This window comes from Euprymna scolopes, chromosome 9 (assembly GCF_053919585.1).
Source record: "Euprymna scolopes isolate OS-2025 chromosome 9, ASM5391958v1, whole genome shotgun sequence".
NCBI lineage: Eukaryota > Metazoa > Mollusca > Cephalopoda > Sepiida > Sepiolidae > Euprymna > Euprymna scolopes.
This window is the reverse complement of record NC_136490.1, coordinates 163781828-163803266: the sequence shown is the minus strand read 5'-3', so window position 1 is coordinate 163803266 and position 21439 is coordinate 163781828. Positions and strand designations below refer to the sequence as shown.

Genomic DNA, 21439 nt, shown 5'->3' with positions numbered 1-21439 from the left:
GTGTGGAAAACTTTGAAGTGAAGAGTGCATGCAAGAGAACCCAAGAACAGTAAAGAATTGATTAAAATTTGCGAAAATGAATGGCAGAATTTACCAGCAATTTCTTGCAAATAAATAGTAGACAGTTATGGAAATCATTTCAAGGCTGTAAGAGGATATACAATCAAATATTAGTAAATGTGTTTAAAGTTTTGCATATGGGTAATTTGATTGTTTGTCAATAATATTTGTCAACTAAAAATATATCAATTTTTATTTTTATTTTTAGATAGATACTATATCTTCAGAGATAGTGCAGGAATTTCATTCAAATAAACTTGATATTGTTTAGAGATATGCAGTAAACAGTGTAGCAAATACTTTTGCTATACACTGCATATATATATATATATATATATATATATATATATATATATATATATATATATATATATTGAATTGCAGTTTTAATAAAGGTTTTTCAAAGAATTATTAGTGTCAATATTTATAAGCCGATCCAAGGGATATTAAGTAAGCTCACGATGCGAGATAGAGCTATAATATAAATGAAATATTTGAGTCGAATTATATTGAATTACAGCAAAACATTTGTTTGATTAAGGAGTAAATATAATTATGTATAAGTAAATGTATATTTATGTATACACATATATGTGTGTGTGTGTGTGTTTGTTTTCCGTTGCATAAGGATTTTTCATATATAATATAAAAATCAATATATAATTAAGTGAAGTTACAACACAAAATAGCTAGGAATTTCTGCGTTGCTTGCTGCTGAATGAGGATCCACGATATATATATATATATATATATATATATATATATATATATATATATATAGTAAGTTATGAAAATACATAAAAAATTAAGCTTCACAGAATATTCCTGGTTTCATCCTCGTGAGAATTCGTCAGGTTTATGAAGAGTTATCGTGCATTTTTACACATGTGGTTGAATTTGGTAGTTAGCCCATCAACTTCTTAGTTGTAACTGCACCTGTCCTAATCATTCAATAATCGGGTACTTACAAGACAAGAGTACAATGCACCTCGTGTTCACCCTGTTCCCTTTTGTGTGTTTTGGAAAAAGGACTAGTTTTATCTTTTTGTGTATAAAAATGTAAATAAATAATAAAATAAAATAAACATTTCTATTCATATTATAAATATTTTTTATAAATAAATCAAGCATAATATCCGAAATATAAACAAAACACAAAATAAGGTATTTAAAACCCCATACGTTACAAGTAGGTCAGCTCCATACACACCCAAGAATATAACTAATCGTTTCCCCATAAAAAATACAAAGGAAAAAGATGACCCTAAAATCAACTGTACTTTTTTTTTGTAAATGTCCGACCATTGACCGATCAGGATCGGGGCAGTTAAAACTAAGAAGCTGATTCGCTTACTTGAAAATTAATACCGTGTGTATATGTAAAAATGCGTGAAAACGTCGACTAATCGCAGAGGTTTGACGGATTCCCACGGGGATTACACGCGCAATACTCTGTGTAGCTAAATTACCATTTATTTTTTCACAACTTACTACCTAGCTACACGTATACATTGATCACTGTTTAAGTAAATACTGAAAATTCACGCATAAAATTATATTTTCTTATATTCATTCATGTGATTGAATAAGACATTAATGTATATATATATATATCTATATATATATATATATATATAAAAATGTAAAGTTGGTTCGTTCTAAACAAATAATACCATGTTTATACGTTACCAATTTATTTGAAATTTCCAGACAACCCATTTTTAGAGTCGAGGTATGTTTTTATCTTATTAAAATAAATTTACCTAATTAAAATTAAAATATTAAATAAAATAAATATATTTATTTAATCGATTCTGCGAATCTGTTCTGTTGATAAAACTGAACTTCCGATTCGATTAATTTCACAGCCACGAATTGACGAAGGGTTTCATTTTCTGTTAACTCGATAAGTAAAAAAAAACATATTTCATTTGTTTATCTTCAAAATTTTTAATTTACACATCTTTTCTTTATTATATAAGGCCAAAAAAAGTGTGTTGCTTGCTTTTGAGTTTCTTTTTTTTGTTTTTCTATATAAGATTACACATGCAGAGAGTGATCCGTGCTGAAATAATGTTATTATTTAAAAAGTCATTCTTAACATGGGGAGGTAAGGATGTTTTGTACCTATTCTGCACTTTAACCTTACAATTGAATAAATAAAAAAAAACATCATAAAACGTTATTTAAACGTGGAAATATGATTTAAAAAATAGCGCGGATCGCTCTCTACATTAGAACCATTTTTATTTATTGCGGACTATTATTCTCATCTTTATTAGTTGTTGTTTCACGAATTTTCGGCCAACTATTCCTCTGGCCTTCATGAAAAGAAGTCCTTTTATAAATGTTCAGTAACTTTTTCCTTTTATTATTCTTAAAGAGTAAAACTTTTCTTATTCATGAAAGGAGTTAAGCCTACGTAAATAAATAAATGTTTGTACACGTGACAAATTATCAATAAATGGTTTAGTTACTTTTTTTAAAAAATGTTTGTAAAAGTGCGAAAGGCGACGTTGTTGTACAACCATTACTCCCATGCTTAATTTCTATACTTATAGGTTTTTGGAATTTTTTTTCACTGGATTATTATTGATTGGACACTAATTAAACAGATTATTAAAAAAATGTAAAATAGAAATCATTATTTCGACATTTGAAAGTGGTGCTCACTTTTTAGTTACAACGTTCTGATAAATCAGTCACCCATTTTGTAAGCAATAAAAACACGGTATATCAAAACCATAGAAAGTAAAAATAATGAGTCTCTACCGCATTTGTAAGTCAGAAATATATTTGTTTCTCAAAGAAAAAAATAGAGAGAACAGGACTTTTTTTTATTGTTTTGATGAAAAAAACGTTCGAGATTTTTAATTATTTTTTTTTTACTTATTTTTAATTATTTTTTTTTACTTATTTTTTTACTATTTAGTCAGTTTGTGGGGTTTTTTTAAAACTGTTTTTGTGAAAGGTGGGTTTTTTTCAAAACTTTTGTTTTGTTTCTTTTTAATTTTTTTAAAGTATTATAAATTTCACTAACATGCTGGAGAAATGTTTAATAATTTGGTATTTTTTTAGATTAGGTCCACCTCCACAATTTTCCTTTCAATGACGACATTTATAGGTTTCCGAGTATGCTGAACACGCAAATTGCATTGAAATTTTGCGGAAATAAATAGTTGTATTATGCATTGTATTCTTCGGCGTCCATCTTTTTACGTGCACACGCGCCATAAACAAATACACACACGTAAAAAAGATGGCCGCCAAAGATTACAATGCATAATACAACTTTTTATATCTTGATAACTACTTATTTCTGCAAAATTTCGATGCGATTTTCGTATTCAGCATAGTCGAAAACCATTTCAAGTCGTCATTTAAAAGAAAATTGAGGAGGTGGACCTAATCTAAAAATTTACCAATAATTTTTAATCCCGTACGCCTCCCGATACATTGCTTCGTCAACATGCGACCATTTTATATCTCCCGAAGACACTTCCGTATTTAGAAAAAAAAATAAATAAATAAAAAAAAGTGACCGATTAACTAGAACGTGTTAACTAAAAAGTGAGTACCCCTTTCAAATGTTGAAATGATTTTTTTTTTCAATTTTTTTTCATAATCTGGTTAGTGTTCAATCAATAATAATCCAGTGAAAAAATTTCCAAAAACCTATCAGTATAGAAACTCCACCACGTAAGTAAATAAATAAAAAAAATGTTACGTCCGCATGCGTTAGCCTTGACTAGGGGGGTACTAAGGGAACGACCATTAAATAATTCTGCGGGTCGCCATGGAACTCAACGCCCAAGGAGTACCAAAATAGTTTTCATGATCTGAAGAATTTTTTTTTTTCCGAAAAGTGGGTGATCACTTTTCCATCTCAATTTAACAAAATGAGCACCCACTTTCTGGCCACCTGAGGAAGGGGCATTTATTTTCGTGTTTATTGGCTTAAAGGTTTTTTTACAAGGCAGTTTGGTACGCGAATGCATATTTAACAGTTTTCGTTTATGCTCACGCATAGCATAAACAAAGGCTACGTCTGTGAAATGGAAAAGTGTCCCGGAGTTCAGGGGTTAATACCATGCAAAAGAAATCAAACAAAAAGACTTTTTAGCCAAGAAACACACAGAAAGAAAAAAAAAATAGCATCCATTTTTTTTTCTATCGAATTCATTTGCTGTTTTTATTGAAAACTATTTTTCCCCGGATTTTTGATATAATTTTCCATTAAGGGCTGTGCGTCTCACGTTCGTAAATAACAAAATTTTTTTGTAGATTTTGGTGTGCTAAAAACGAATCTGCAAACCGTTTCCGTCGCAAAAAATAGTTTTTATGATATGAAGAAATTACTTTTTCGAAAAAGTGGCAATCACTTTTCCATGTAAATTTAACTTAAAATGAGCACCCACTTTCTAGCCACCTGAGAGAGGGGGGATTTTTTCCCATGTTTATTGGCTAAACAGCTTTCGTTTATGCTTACACATAGCGTAAACGAAGGCTACGGCTGTTAAATGGAAAATAGTCCCAGAGTTCAGGGGTTATTACCATGCAAAAGAAATCAAACAAAAAATTTTTTAGCCAAGAAACAGAAAAATGCCCCTCTCTCGGGTGGCCAGAAAGTGGGTGCTCATTCTAAGTTAAATTTATATTGAACAGTGATCACCCACTTTTCGAAAAATAATTTCATGAATGTCATGAAAACTTTTTTTTTTTGCTACGTAAACGGTTTGCAGATTCGTTTTTAGCACACCGAAATCTACAATAAAATATTTCGTTATATATGAACGTGAAACGGGCATTAAAGTAAAATAATACCGAATTTTTTTGAGCAGATTTGCAGTTTAGTTGTACAAATATCCTCAAACCAGGTAATCACTAAAAGGGATTTTTAAAAGTCGTCACCTGTATTGAGCAAAAGTTTAAAACCACCGATTATATGCCAGCCTACATCATGGTAACATATATTGAGCGAGTTCCTAACAGTATTTTGTATAGTTTTTTAGTTTAAACTCATTTTCCCAAATTTTCCCCAAACTTAACGTGTTCGATACAGTCTGCCGCCATTTGTAATTTTCAGATATACCGATAAACATTGAATGTTTTTGAACCGATTATACATTACATAAAAACACTAAAATCTTATCCAGTTAGGTAGAACACTTACTTTTCTTGCCTTTGATAACATTTATTTGTTATATATTTATTTTTTGACAACTTCTTTGTATCTGTGTTTAGTAATATAAACCCTTTTCATTTAATGTAACGTTTAGTCGGCTCGAAAAACAGTGTTTATTGGTGTATTTGAAAGCTACAAATGGTGGTGGACACTGTTGATTACTTTAAGTTAGAGAAAGTGAGTTAAAACTAAAAAAACTATACAAAATACTGTCAGAAACCTACCGATTATGCTAGCCTATGTCATGGTAACATATGTTCGGTGAATTTCAGACACTGTTTTGTCTAGTTTTTAGTTTTCAAGTTACTTTCCCAAACTTAACGTATTCAACAGAATTCGCGACTAATTCTGTTTTTTGAGCCAATTAAACATTTTACATTCCATAAAAACACTAAACAATTATCCAATTAGGTAGAAACGTAAATTACCTTACCTTTGCTTTCATTTATTTGTTTTTGGACGACTTTTTCGAATTTGTGTATAGTAACCCCCTCCCCCCACCATCAACCAAATGTTAATTACTAAATCACATTTTTTAAAACAACAAAAAAAAAGCATTTAGCGTTTCAACATTTTTGCTACGTTCGGCTTCATCCACTGATTGTTGGTCAAGTCCAAAACATGAATGATTGACAGAAACTCTCGAGGATCCAGATTAAATTCTGCAAGAGTACCATTTTTTCAGTTTCGCCTTCTTTTTCACTTTTTGCAGTGGATTGCTGTACTAATATAAGAAACATGCATTTTCTCTTTTATTAAATTTTCCATTACACCAAATTGAGCCACTGCAACGCGTGGCAGGGTACAGCTAGTATATATATATATATATATATATATATATATATATATATATATATATATATATATATATATATAACTGAGAAATTATTGTTTTCTCTCGTCTAATGCTGCTTTTTTTTCATTCTCCCTCCGTCCCATTTCTTTTTGTCTCATTTCCCTTATTCTACAGCCAGCATAGTTTTCTTTCTTTTATTTATTTATTTTTACATTCAGTCCACTATTTAACTTATTGTATACTTTTATCTTCCACTCCAATAGTTTCTAAATTTCCTAGTCTATTTTTCAGACTTTAAAACTCTTTTTACAAAGCACATCCCTTGCTTTGATTTTTTCGTTCTTCTAATACATTTTTACTTTCTTTAAATGTTTATTATTTCTTTACCTTTTAAAATATTTCTTATTCGTTACGTTCGCTTTTCTTTTCGTTTTATCGCAATTTTATTCTCTTGCTTTAACGCATTTCTCATTAATGTTCGCTGTGTTAGATTGAAAGCTATATTGTTCTTCTTTAACTTCTTAAAAACTTATATTTAACTCTTCTTTATGACTCCGTTCTATGCTTACTTCCGATGCGTGTGAACAAATTTCTTTCTTTTTTCTATATAATTTTCTCTCCTTTTTCTTGTTCTATTTATTACGACATGTCTATTCGTCTGATTGTGTTTATTTCCCGTAATTTCCCTGATTCTTTCTTTCTTCCTTTTTTTTTGTAAATAATACAACTCTCTCTCTCTCTCTCTCTCTCTCTCTCTCTTGTTTCTATATTTTTTCTTTCTTTATATTTTGTGCTTAGTAATGTTCTCGTGTTGTTTTTGTTTTCTTATTTCATAAAATTCACCGTGTATATTAATGTGAGATTCTGGTTCCGGTTATATATATTCTTTATGCAAAACATTACTAGTTAAAGTTTATTTCGATTTTATTTTTATTTAATTTATTTTTATTATTAACTATTTGTAAAATTCACTTTCGCTTTATTTATATGATTAATCTACTTATAACTTTCCTCTTAGTTTTGTCTTTATTATTTGTGTTTCTTTTAAATTCAATCATTTCGAACACGTTTGCTTTCAAGTTCACTTGATATTTAGGTACAAACTTTCGCAGAGTATTTTACCCATCTGTTTATATTTACAAGTTAGCACTTCCGTATTTTTTTCTTACCATATTTTCCTCATTATCAACAATAAATATTATGAATCCTTTTCAAGCGCCGTTTGAGAGCTCTTCATCTTTTTCTTTTCCTAGCAACACTGTTTTAAAAAATTGTCGAGTATCTATACTGTTCGAAAAATGAATTTATAATGACGAAATCTCTCGGGTGGTATTTTCTTTTTTTTCCGGTACTCTAACAGCATCCGTCGGGAGAGTAGTTGTAGCAGCATCAGAAGCAACGATAGAAGATGCGGTGGACGCTAGCATCATCGTCGTCATCGTCGTCAGCACCGACTTAGACGTGCAAGCAGTTGTACCGACACAAACAGCTAGGGAGGTTCCACGCGCACTTGCTGTTGTGTACGTTGCTGCTGCGGCTGATTATGATGATGCTGATGATGTTGGTGATGATGCAGATGCCGATGCTGATGTTTTACTCGTAGCTTTTCACCGCTACACACAAAGTATTTTAGAATGGACTGCCAAGTGCCGGCCTAAACATTTACATAGGTAAGTTTTGCATATTTTATTCACATAACTTAAATGACTTTGAACTTTTCGGCTTTCTTACGTAAATACAACCGTCGCGATGTTCTTTGTTATTAACCTATGAAAAGATTAAAAAGTAAATATTTGCGAAAAAAATTTATATTAAAAAAGATTCCATGTATTCATAATCATTTCCGTCCTGAATTATTAAAATACAACAACCATTTGCATATGGATGTAAACGAATAGTTTGTATTAGTTTAAAAGTTTATAGAAGGTGAAAGAGGCTGCAAACGTGTGTATGTATGTGTGTTTAGGAATGACTTTATATGTCGATTTGTGCATATGCATATGTATATATAAATAACTGGTTTAAATTATATCTGTGTGTGCATGTATATGAATTCATAAATAACTGATTACCAATATATATATATATATATATATATATATATATATACATATATATGTATATATATCTGCCTCTCTCTCTTTCTCTTTCTTTCTCTCTCTCTTTCTATTTCTCTCTCTTTCTTTCTATATATACATATATATATATATATATATATATATATATATATATATATACATATATATATATAACCCTTATCCATGAATTGCTTCCGGACCTTGCTACGTGGTGACCACCTTGTAAATATATATATATATATATATATATATATATATATATATATATTGGTCCTGGATATGACCTAAAACTATATCCGATGGTGAGGCCCCACCTTGCGGGCTTTGGGGAGTGTGGAGCCACCCTTTAATTGCCATTGCTCCCAGGTCCACCCTGACCCGGAGTGGTAGTACCTGTTTGGGTCCCAACTATGGGTTAAATAGAATCTGACGTAAAAAAAATATACTCCATTTAAAATCGTTCCTCAAAATAATTAAATTCGGCATTAAATAACCTGAAAAAGGTTGATATGCCGTAAAAAAAACAACCAACCAACTATATATATCTTAGAAGTTTTTTAACCTCAAACACTATATAAAAAAACATTAAATTTTGTATTTTTTATTATTCATTAGAACATATGCATAATATATTTATATATGTATGTATATATATATATATATATATATATATATATATATACCTGTGTGTGTTACTATATAAAATTAAATAACTTGTTACTAATATAAGTGTGTATGTTTATGTATATAGGAATCACTAATGACAAATACATATATGTATATGCAAGCATATGCATATATATTTATATATGTGTGTGTGTGTGCGTGTTGTTTGATTTTTTGTAATATGTTTGAAATTAATTCAATTATTTATGTGAAAGTGAATGTTTTCCTATATGAAACTTTCCCATCATTTTCTTTTTGAAAAATGTTGTACCCCTGAATGGGGAGCGGCATATGTATTGTTGAAATATAATTATAATAAGTTAATTGTATTTTAACAATATATATATATATATATATATATATATATATATATATATACATATATACATATATAACATATATCACATTTAAATATATATGTATATCACATAACTATATATATATATATATATCACATATATATAGTTATGTGATATACATTTAAATAAATAAATGCTCATGTATGTGTATATGTGTGTGTGGGGGGTAGTGTGTGTGCATGGGTGTGAGTGGGTGTGGTTGTGTGGATAGATATATCAAGTAAGATAATCAATATTTCTAAATCAGGAAAAGTTGCATGCCTGATGACAATATTGTCCAATATTATCATGTAAAAAAAAACGAGTTATCTCACATGTTGAATTGTTAACTTGAAAAGATTGTGTCATTTAATATTTACAATTGACGCAAGGCACATACAATTGTATACCTATATATTTACATATAAATATATATCGCAATTAATGCATATAATATCAATCATCTTCACTGTAATTTTATTTGTAAATTAGTGCATAGATTTATTTATATGTATATATGTCTGTGTGTATGTGTGTGCGTGTGTGTAATTGTGTGTATATTTGTTACTATCTCACTAATCGTCTTTCTCTTTTTTTCTCTCCCTCTATTTCTCTCTTAGTTTATATAATAGTATATATATATATATATATATATTTATATATATATATATATATACATGTACATATACTTAAAAAGAATCGATTCATCTCATGGAAAGAGGAAAATATAGGGTGAAGTTTAAAACATAAAATAGAATGTAATACATCTAAATAGTGAGATATATTTGCATCAAAATAGATTGTAAATCCTTCCGAAACCCGAATAGACAGCCGTTTTCTTTCATCTTCAGAAGTATTTTCCAGAAGGCAAAGTAACCATAATGTTAGTGTATTTATTTTAAAATGCAATTTTGTCATTTAAATTGTGTTCTGTTTTAGTTTATATATATATATATACATATATATATATATATATATATATATATATATATATATATATAGTGGATGAATGACAAAAGTCTATATTCCAAAATGCTTTATGTTGATCATCTTACAATTTATACCTTTAATTTAGTTGACACTTACAATTCTTGACAACAGTATCTGTTGTGTAGCACAAAATCAATACCTTATTTATATTTTCAATCAATGAATCTACTTTGCCCTTAACTCATCAGAAGAAATAACAACAATTTACCCATCCAAAGGATATAAAATGTGTTTTGACATGATTAAAACTCCAAAACAATTGGAAGAGAAACTGTAAATACCCTATAATATGTTTACATTGTAAGATGGTCAACATCACGCATTACGTAATATAGACTTTTGTAATTACATTATGCTTCTTTAATGATTATTTTGTATTTATTATAAAGAAATATAGTATATTTCTTCAGAGTATTGTACAGAAATATATATATATATATAAAGAGAGAGAGAGAGAGAGAGAGACAGAGAGAGGAAGGTGGAGAGGTGGGTAGATACCTACATGGATTGCTTTATTCTTTACAGATAAAAAATTCTCTCTCTCTCTTACACACACTCTCTCTCTATCTTTATATATATATATATATATATATATATATATATATATATATATATATACAAGGAGACGGAGAATAAAAGACAGAGAGAGAGAGAGAGAGAGAGGGGGGGAGAGAGAGAAGTGGGTAAAACCGCAACCGTAAAAGATAACAATTCATGAAGGTAATCTTTAGTGAGAGTGTATGATGCGTAGAACATCTATAATATAAATCTCACCTGTTTGTTTAAATGTAGGTATGTATATATGTATATATGTATGTATGTATGTATGTATGTATGTATGTATGTATGTTTGTCTAAAACCTTCGACACCCGTGTCTGAACGTGCCGAAACCGGTATCGTTTTAAACCTCGACCTTTCGGACGGCCAATATTAGAAAAATTCCCCAAAACCATTAAATTCTTCACCTTCAACCCGACAGGTTTCTACAAGGAGGGATCGCTTTTTTCGCCGATATTTTCGAATGCCTCTTTTCGATTGACTAGTGTAAATTTAAACCTTCGCCACTTCCGGTTGGCGATGCTTGCAACGGCAAAAAGTCACTTTTTTTTCACAGTCTTTTCCTCTTTCGCGGCACGGGTTCAAGCCTTCCTGCCTTCCACCACATTTTTTTTTTTTTTTGCTCAGCACACACCTCTAAACATCCTGGCAACGCCGTGCACCCAGGGTTGTCTATATATAATTATGATCTGTCTGTTTAAATTTATGTATGTATGTATGTATGTATGTATGTATGTATGTATGTATGTATGAATAAATGTGTGTATGCATGTATGTATGCCTAAAACGTTCGACATAGGCGTCGGATTTTCACGAGTTTGGTATCGTTTTTAATCTCGACAAATATCGGAAAATTAACAAAAAAACATTCATCCTTAACACTTACCTTGGCACTTTTCTACTAGGAGGTGTCGCTTTTTTCGCCAAACCGGAAATGATGTGGGATCAAATTAAGGCTAGACAATCCAAGACAGGGATGATTTTCCAAAATATCGGCGATAAAAGTGACCTCTCACTGTAGAAAGTGCCCAATTGAGGGATAAGGAACTAATATTTTTAGCCAATTCTTCGATATTTGTCGTCCGCATGGCCGTACTTCAAAAGGATATCGATCTGTAGAAAATCCGTCGCCTCTATCGAAGTTTAAGGCAGACATGCAAACATACATTCATTCACACATGCAGTCATACGTACATGCCTTTAAACAGACAGGTGAGATTTATATTATAGATTAGATATACTGGAACGGGCATTTATGTAGTTCGTCCAAACACACACACATGTGTGTGTGTACGTATATATGTATAAATATATATATATGTGTGTGTGCGTGTATGTATATGAGTGTTTGTGCTGTATATATGCGTCTCCTTTTATGCGTACCAATACGTTCGCTTTCAAAACGAATCTATTCCACGCAAACTTCTATAGAATAATTCCCTAATAAATTATTAAGAGAAATAAAAAAGAATCGAACATAATTGCATTGTCATAGTTTTTAGAAACATTAAAATAACTATATTGAGTCATATTGAATAAAGTGGAATAACATGTAGAACATGGCTTTTCTCGTGATTTTATGGTTAAATAAATGTACTAAGTTATATATTATATGACTTGATATTCATTTTATTTTACACTGCTAAATTAATGACATATAACAAGATGTTGCTAACGCCACAAAAAATACGGCGATCATATAATCGCTTTTGGAAGAACAGCTATGCCACTTAATGGCAGAATAGAATATGCGTTCTATCATAACATATACTGAAGTTAAGTTTTATCAAAAAAGATAAACGATTAATACTTGGCATATAAACCGCTAAAAGATCTATGAAAACGAGCAGTGCTGCGTAAAGCATGATTCCATTAGCTTCTCAGTCAAGCAGCGGATGATTTCATCAGTCTATTATAGCTTCGTTGATAACAAAGACGTTGTTCTATTCTGCCCTGATTCGTATGAAACATATTTAAAGTGTTTTACTGAGATTGAATATATACAAATACATCGTAGTTACTATTTGTAAAACATTTCAACGAAAATATTCCTCACTATAAACAATGCAAAAACGTTAATCACTGTATATTTGCAGCTAACATAACACGGGTTTTCATTTAAAAAAAGTGTTTTCCAAAAATCCTCTCTTTTTTTTTTTACACAGTGATCACCACTTATCAAGGACCGGAAGCCACTCAGGGATAAGGGTTATTGCAAGTACATTACGTTAGTGTGGAGATTTGATGAAGTGTTTACTTAAGGGAGCGGTTCATTAGGAATTTGTTAACATTGGACTTGAAGACATCCAAGTTGTAGTCCGGTGGGAAGCAGGCAGACGGAACAGAGTTCTACATGCGTGCAGTTCTAAGAAAGACGCTTTGTTCATGAATCCACGTTTTGATTTAGGCACAAATAAAACATAGATGCATTGCATAATATAAGATGTTTTGGTATTATGTGGAACCTTCGATGTAACTTCCCACGTTCTTCACTTGTACCTTGTTTAACGCAGGAATATTCATGTCAAAATCGAGAATCAACACATCATTTCGTAGGGAACTTTTTAAAAGATTTAATCCACAGCATCAGTCATGCTTGGGTGCGGAGTCATGAATCATTTCCAACAGTATCTGAAGAGTGACTTGCACTGAAAATGGAACCTTCAAACTCTAGCGGAATGCAACTGTGCAACTGTATTGAATCAGTTACTTTATCCTTTGCGTAACGAATATTTGCTACCTCCGTTAATCAAATAAACGGTTCCGTTTGTAATTCCGTGCAGATTCTCGAGTTCGACAGAATGATTATAGAGTTCATTAAGATGCACAAGAAAAGGTAGAAAGTTACACCGATCAGTATGTAGTGAAAATTACACTCAAGGTATGGACAGAAGACCGAAGAATCTTAATAGTACAAATAATCGATTCACTTCTTCAAAATTCAAACGCAATATGTAACTTATTTTTTAAATAGTCTTATTCGTTATTTGACTTATCACCTATAATCACTACGTTATTCAATAGGAAAATGCGATACGAATTGTAAACGATCCATGCACAGGTTTCATTAAACAAATAAAATCCCTATCATTAACTGTGTATAACATTTTCAAACACATTTGTCACAAGTGAACCTAATCAACCTGATATGATTTCAACTTGGTGCTACTGATTTCAGAGTCTTAGTTACTATCCATTACTCCAAACATGCACCCGCCAACCATTTGTTGTAATAAAGTATTATCTATATTGATCAGTTGCGATTTCAAATTAATATAAACTATTTTTGCTTTAATTGAAGTCTTTTGCTCTCAGGGGCGCAATTGGCTATCAATAACTAAGTCCATCAATCATTATCCTTAACTCGCATATATGTCTCCACCGAGTCGTGTTATCTTCGATTTCATCGATTTTTACTGTCACTGATCACGAATTTCTTGGTCAAGATCGTTTGCTGTTTGCAAAGTCGCGCTGGGCTGACCTCTTGGTTCTATATACAATCTAACGACACTATTCTCGCAATAGCTTGCTTCGAAATCAATAAATCAAGATTATTGACATAGATCTTCATAGTGATTATAATCTCGACTTTCCATGCGACGCGTAATTTCGTATTTAATTCTTAGTATGTATATATTACTTGTGTTGATAGGGATATTATTTACATTATGCATGTTATTTGGCAACATTTCGGTCAAATTAGCTGTCGACCGTCCTCATACATGTTGGTTTTTGTTTGTTAAAGTAAAGAGAAAATATACTGACTTCGTAGATATTTTTGTGTTCTTTTAGTTAGTCTGTATTTTATCGTTATTTAACGTATTTCTGAAATTTAGAGTATCTCCTATATATCGGGGAAATTTTTAAGGTGTACAACCTTTGATACTACTATATTCTACTAATTTCTAGGCATGGTCTGCTTAGTATGTATGTACGTAAACTTAAATACCATGGCGATTTTGATGATTACTTAATTTATAAAAACCGGTACTATGATGTCTAATTACGAACCGTGTTTGAATAATATATATTACTTTTTTTTTAATTGTTGTGTAACTATTTTTGCATCTGGCCAATTAGGGCAAGGGATCATAGTGTTTATTAGAATATTAGAAACATAAAATAGTGACAGCAAATGAGATAATAGACTTTGTATAGACGAATTTGACTCTTGAATTTTAAGGTTGTATATAACAAGTTCATGCCCATATAATCTATATTAATAGAGATGTGTACGAAGTCGATGTTCGTGTATCGTCTAGTGGTAAGAAACGTCCGTTGCATGTGTGTGTGTTTACACATATTTCACCAGAGTTCGCATGACATTGGCAAGGTCACAGTTATTAGTCTGTATTCAAAATAAGAGTTTAACAAACATCACACATAAGCAGATAATGTCCGTTTTATAACGGACTACTAAACTTATGTTGTTGCATTCGTTTGTCTCTTGGACACTGCAAGAAAACATTTCATTGTGAAGCACTAACAACCATACTTCGTTTTGTTTTTCCTCGTATATTCTCATTTCACAGTTATTTTCGCCTTAACGCCTTCTCTCATTTTAGTCCTTACACCATCTTTTATTTAGCTCAAGCGAATTTTCCCATGTCTGGCAAGTCTACCTCCTCTCGAGGACGACTTCTCCGTTCTGCCTCTCTACTCATATCTTAAGTCTATATATAAAATCATATCTTAAGTCTATATATAAACTCCTATCTTAAGTCTATATATAAAATCCTATCTTAAGTCTATATATAAAATCCTATCTTAAGTCTATATATAAAATCATATCTAAAGTATATATATAAACTCCTATCATAAGTCTATATATAAAATCATATCTTAAGTCTATATATAAAATCATATCTTAAGTTTATATATAAACTCCTATCTTAAGTCTATATATAAAATCCTATCTTAAGTCTATATATAAAATCATATCTTAAGTCTATATATAAAATCCTATCTAAAGTCTATATATAAAATCATATCTTAAGTCTATATATAAAATCCTATCTAAAGTCTATATATAAAATCATATCTTAAGTCTATATATAAAATCATATCTTAAGTCTATATATAAAATCATATCTTAAGTCTATATATTAAATCATATCTTAAGTCTATATATAAAATCATATCTTAAGTCTATATATTAAATCATATCTTAAGTCTATATATTAAATCATATCTTAAGTCTATATATAAAATCATATCTTAAGTCTATATATAAAATCATATCTTAAGTCTATATATAAAATCCTATCTAAAGTCTATATATAAAATCCTATCTTAAGTCTATATATAAAATCATATCTTAAGTCTATATATTAAATCATATCTTAAGTCTATATATTAAATCATATCTTAAGTCTATATATTAAATCATATCTTAAGTCTATATATTAAATCATATCTTAAGTCTATATATTAAATCATATCTTAAGTCTATATATATAATCATATCTTAAGTCTGTATATTAAATCATATCTTAAGTCTATATATAAAATCATATCTTAAGTCTATATATTAAATCATATCTAAAGTCTATATATAAAATCCTACGTTTCATTTCCAGATCATCTATTATATAAATATCACCAGTCTCTTTAAATCTATGTAATTATGTATTATATATATATATATATATATATATATATATATATATATATATATATATATAATAGCAGGGAGATCTAACATTGCCCGCGATTAAATGAAAATTAACGTCTGTTATATATTTTTTTATTTTATTGTCATTGAAATCGAAAAAAATCGCCGATTTTCTAACTGAATTGATTAACTGTATGCTCTAGTTGGGCATGCATCGCGATGCACCTGTAAGAAGCTTCCCTCTACTCTCCGCTACATTGTAGGTACTTTTACACTGTAGAAAATCTGAGTTATTTTTAAATAATAGTTTGCATTAAAGTTTCAAATGCAAAAGTTAAGTATCATAATTCAAGTGTTCGTCTAAACTAAAACAATTGTTTCGAACGCGTCCCTGTCATATAAAAGAACCTGCCGCTTATTTAGTATAGCGGGCTTTTATACTAGTGCGGTAAAACACTTGTATTTGTTTTACATAAGCATATATATCAGGCAGTAACACGTAACTAGTGACCTCTTCAGTCGATACCTCTTACAAAAACTGAAGTCAGTAATGAAAATTCGAAAAAGTTTTCTATCATAAAATTAATCAGGAAGTCACGTTATGTAATATTTAAAATAAAATAAACAACAACTACTACTACCACTTCTTCCTCTTCTTTTTCTTCTTCTTATTATTATTATATTTATCATTATTATTATTATTATTATTATTATTATTATTAATTTACGACTAGAATTATTTTTATTCATATATTTTTAATTCGTTTTCATCATCAGTAAATAAAAAGTGAAAGTTTAATCGTTAATTATAAAATATTTTATCTGGTTGAACCATTCACCTTATCTAAATGTAAGATGATATTATCATTGTCCAATATGTTTTTTATTCCAACCTTACTTTAGACAGTTGTCTAGCTACCTGAACACATTTCCCGTTGTAACCAGGCTTGTCTGCTGACGCTAACCTTGTACTTCCGCCACCATTTATATTCAGATATGTTTTTTCCTTTTCTTTAGGTGGTTTTTTAAGATCTAACTCTAAATTTTATAATTTATAACATTTATATTATGATTATTAGTAGTAGTATTGTGAGTATTATTATGTATTTGTGTTGTTTCTTTTTTTTTTTTTTCATTTTCACCACAAACAAGGTAAATTGCCACTTTGGTGTAGGGGGCTACTATCAGGGGCAACAACTACTGGGGTACTATGTAAGGATTTGGGCAGCAAGATGTCGGTTCACGTTAAACTTGAACTTCTGCACGTCAGTACTGTTGGGGAAGCAGGGACCTGGAATGAAATTCGAGAGCCTAGCGGTTCTGGAGAAGAAACTATTGGAGTAAAAAGATATTCTACATCTAGGGATCTCTACAGTGTGGGGGTGGGATTTAGCAGCCTGTTGGGTTTGTCGAGGGTGCTCACGTCGTGGGGGCACAAGTGATTGCAGTTCGTCAGAGCATTCACCACTAAAATACTTGTAGAAAAGGCAGAGGGATGCAACATTTCGTCGATGGGAAAGAGGCTGAAGCTTAGATGCCAGTTCAGGGCCTATCAGGTTTGCGACTCTCTTTTGAACCTTGTCAAGGAGCGAGAGACTAGTAGCAGATGCACCAGCCCAGATGTGGCAGCAATACTGCATACATGGGCGAATGGTGGCCTTATAGAGCTACAGGATACTTTCGGGTGTTAGTAGTTTTCTAGCACGGTAGAGAGAGCCCACCTTTCTTGCAGCGGCCCTGGCAATGTTCAATGTAATTGGTCCAACGCATGTTTCCTGTGAACGTTAGGCCAAGGAGTTTGGAAGATGGACTCTCAGATAAAGAGTCGTTGGCCATTGCTATGGGTGGTAGAGAGGGTTTATTGTAATTATTGAATGAAACTAGTTTTGTCTTGGCAGCATAGAACGCGACCAACCGCTTTTGTCCCCATTCCACTACAGATTGGAGGTCTTCCTCTAGTGTTTCTGCCATTTCTTTAGAAATGTGTTCATTCGTCTTCCTGTTGTGCCTGCCATAGAGTGTAGTGTCATCAGCATATATACTCATCTCAGAGGCAATTTTGTCGGGGAGGTCATTTATGAATATCAGGAACAATAGAGGTCCAAGGATATAACCCTGGGGCACTCCCGCATTTATATCATATTGTTTAGATGTACGACCGTCGAGGACAACCTGGATTTTTCTCTTATCTAAGAAGGATTTAATTATGTTAAGTATTCTACCAGTGATACCGTATGATCTGATTTTCCTGAGGAGACCCTCATGCCATACCCTGTCAAAAGCCTTAGATATATCTAGAGCTACCGCTCTGCCCTCCCCCGCTTTGTCCAGTGAATGGTATATACGTTCAGAGATCACAGTTAGGATGTTTGCTGTGGAACGGGCTTGTCTAAATCCATATTGTTTGTCAGTCAGTAGTTTAGTATCTGTAAGGTGATGGACTAGAGCATGGTTAATTATGGTCTCAAATATTTTGGCAAAAAGTGGGAGGAGGTTAATGGGGCGATAATTTGATAGGTCTGTCCTTTCGCCAGAATTCTTAAATACTGGTAGAACAGAAGCAGTTTTCAAACAGCCCGGAAAGCAAGCTTTATTAAGGAATTTGTTGTAGAGTTTGGAGAGAACTGGAGCTACTTCGGCTGAGCACTTTTTTAATAGCACAGTTGGGATAATGCTTTGAAAGTGTCAAGGTTTTTTATAATAGCATGCACCTAAGCAGGGATGGTTTTCAGATCGTCTAGCGTGGCGTCTGTCCGCATGGGAAAGTCAGGTAGGGGGTGGTTGGAAGTGTCCAGTGTGAAGTTGGAGGCAAACCGACTGGCAAGCATGTTAGCCTTGTCGGTTGCTGAGGAGAGAACCTCGTGGTTGTTGGTTAGTGGGCGAATTGTTGATTGCTGTTGTAGATTTTTCAGAAGTCACGAGTTCCTAGTTTTTGTGCTTCGATGCGCTTTTTAGTGGTTTTCGTAAATTCTCTTTTAGCTGTCGCTATTTCTTTCTTCACGTTATTTCTAGCTTCTATATACTTCAGTCTGTTTGAACTGGACTGATGTCGGTTAAACCTACGGTATGCATGCTTCTTTTGAGCAATGGCAGTTGCACAAGTCGACGTAAACCATTGGGGAGAGTGGGGCTTACTATAAAATTTCGGCATGGGAACATGCGCTTCGATAGCAGTTATGAACCAGTCAGTTGTCTCGTTTGCACATTGTTCAGCAGGGAGAGAGAAAATATTTCTCCATGGGGCATCTCTAATTAGTTCCCTGATGGCTTTCCAGTCAGCCTTTTTATAATATCTCGTTGTTTTGAGCACTGGCTCTTCAGTTTTGGCTCTAGAGTTTAGGGCGATTTCAATCATTATCACTGAATGATCAGCGTTCCCAAGTTGTTTGTGGGCCTTCGTTATGCAGTCATCGAGAATGTGGTCAAAAAAAAAGTGATGCGTGTTGCTCTTTCTGGTCAGGGAAACGGGTTGGAAACGTTACAATTTGTGATAGGGAGTGAGATATACTGAAGCTATGAGTCGTGCTGCCCGCTGCATCTGTGTAAATAGAGAATCCAAGCCAGTTTTTGTGGTGGACATTAAAGTCACCAAATATATGTATTTGTGCGCTAGTGTCGAGGGGGATTGCCGTGTCTATGCTGTCAGATACTTTGTTTATTATGATGCAGTCCTGAGTCGAGGGAGAGCGGTAGAGAAAATAATAGGGGCTATTTCTTTTTCTTTTGTTTTTCTTTCCTGTTTTGATATATATGTATGCATATATATGTGTGTGTGTGTGTTGTCTTAGATGAAAGACATAAGAACAAATAATAATGCTACATGGCCAACAATATGAAAGCCAGCTGCACATGAAAGAAATGCTTGCTTAAAATAATGCGTCCATCGATGGCAATACCGCATTTTGTCAAGAAGAAATATAGAATGCGATTGACATTTTCTGCTACGGATCTGAAGATGGTAAATCATTTGATGTTTATTTTCTTCAGTATAAAGATTTGTAGTATCGACTGCAAACAGTGGTCGTGACAGAAAAAGATTCATTTACTATTACGGAAACAAGAGACGACCGAGCATAAAAGTTAATAGATGTATTTATGTATTTACTAACGGAGGAACCCGGCGTTGTTTGGAGGTGTGTGTGTAGGGGGGTAAAGAATCAGCGAAGTAATAATGTTGCATAGTGGCATTCATATTGATTAGAGACGGCGGACATGTAACGGGTACATATAACGGGTACATATAACAGGTACATGTAACGGGTGCATGTAATACAAGATATACGATGATGAGAGAAGCTATTTATACAGTTCTGTGAGGTTTCTTCTTTACGCATATAGTGAAGAGACAGAGGGTGGTCAGTTCTTTTTAACACAAGTAAGGACTGTCATTACTTATGATGGATACGGGGGCACATTACTTAAGGTTAGTTATACAAAGTTCATTAATAGCGATGATTTCACATTATCTTCAATTTGGTAGAAAGACGACACGAAGACGGCAGTTACAAAAATATGAGATGTTCTTTTATTCCATTTGACCGGTCGAAATGATGATTACGTCCAGGAATTTAAAGTCGACTACATAATTAAAGGTTTTCCCTTCGACTCTGAAGGGGCCCTCCTCTGACTGCATTTGCTGACTGCTCTCTCTCTCTCTCTCTCTCTCTCTCTCTCTCTCTGCCTGACTGGCCGACTACCTTCTTCTACGACCAAACTAGCTCCTATATTGAGAATTCTATGACGTCATACGGTTGTCTGTTAACGTGATCGACCCACGTGGCCTAAATATGCGTGGTTCAGCACATGTTTCCAAGCCATTTCTGCAGACAAAGAATTTCCACTCCTAATTTTTCCTAACCTATTTTTCAACATATTTAAATCGCATTGTTTATTATTTTCTAGCTGACCTTATTTTAATTCAGTTTTCATAAAAAGTATTGAATAATAAAAAGTCTTATTACAACAACATATCTTAACTATTTTATGTGAAACTGAACAATGCTAAATTCCATTTCTGAACCTGGATTTCAAAGTTTGAATCTCGGTCTATCCTTATCTCATTTTCACTTATCTAATGTTTTTCCTACCTACAAGAAAAGGGGAACATTTATTGTAACATATATATATATATATATATATATATATATATATAT

General features: G+C 32.1%; 1 protein-coding gene across 4 annotated transcripts in view; it reads left to right on the top strand.

Moving 5' to 3' along the window:
* The first annotated feature begins 7406 nt into the window (after positions 1-7406).
* LOC145284964 (FMRFamide receptor-like) overlaps positions 7407-21439 on the top strand; it is a 1154906-nt gene continuing 1140873 nt past the window's right edge. Inside the window, exon 1 of one of the 4 annotated variants that reach the window (XM_080134068.1) lies at positions 7407-7711. The gene's annotated coding sequence lies outside the window, so the exon portion shown is untranslated. The remainder of the gene's footprint in view (positions 7712-21439) is intronic. The other 3 variants (XM_080134067.1, XM_080134066.1, XM_080134069.1) reach the window with 3 other exon arrangements.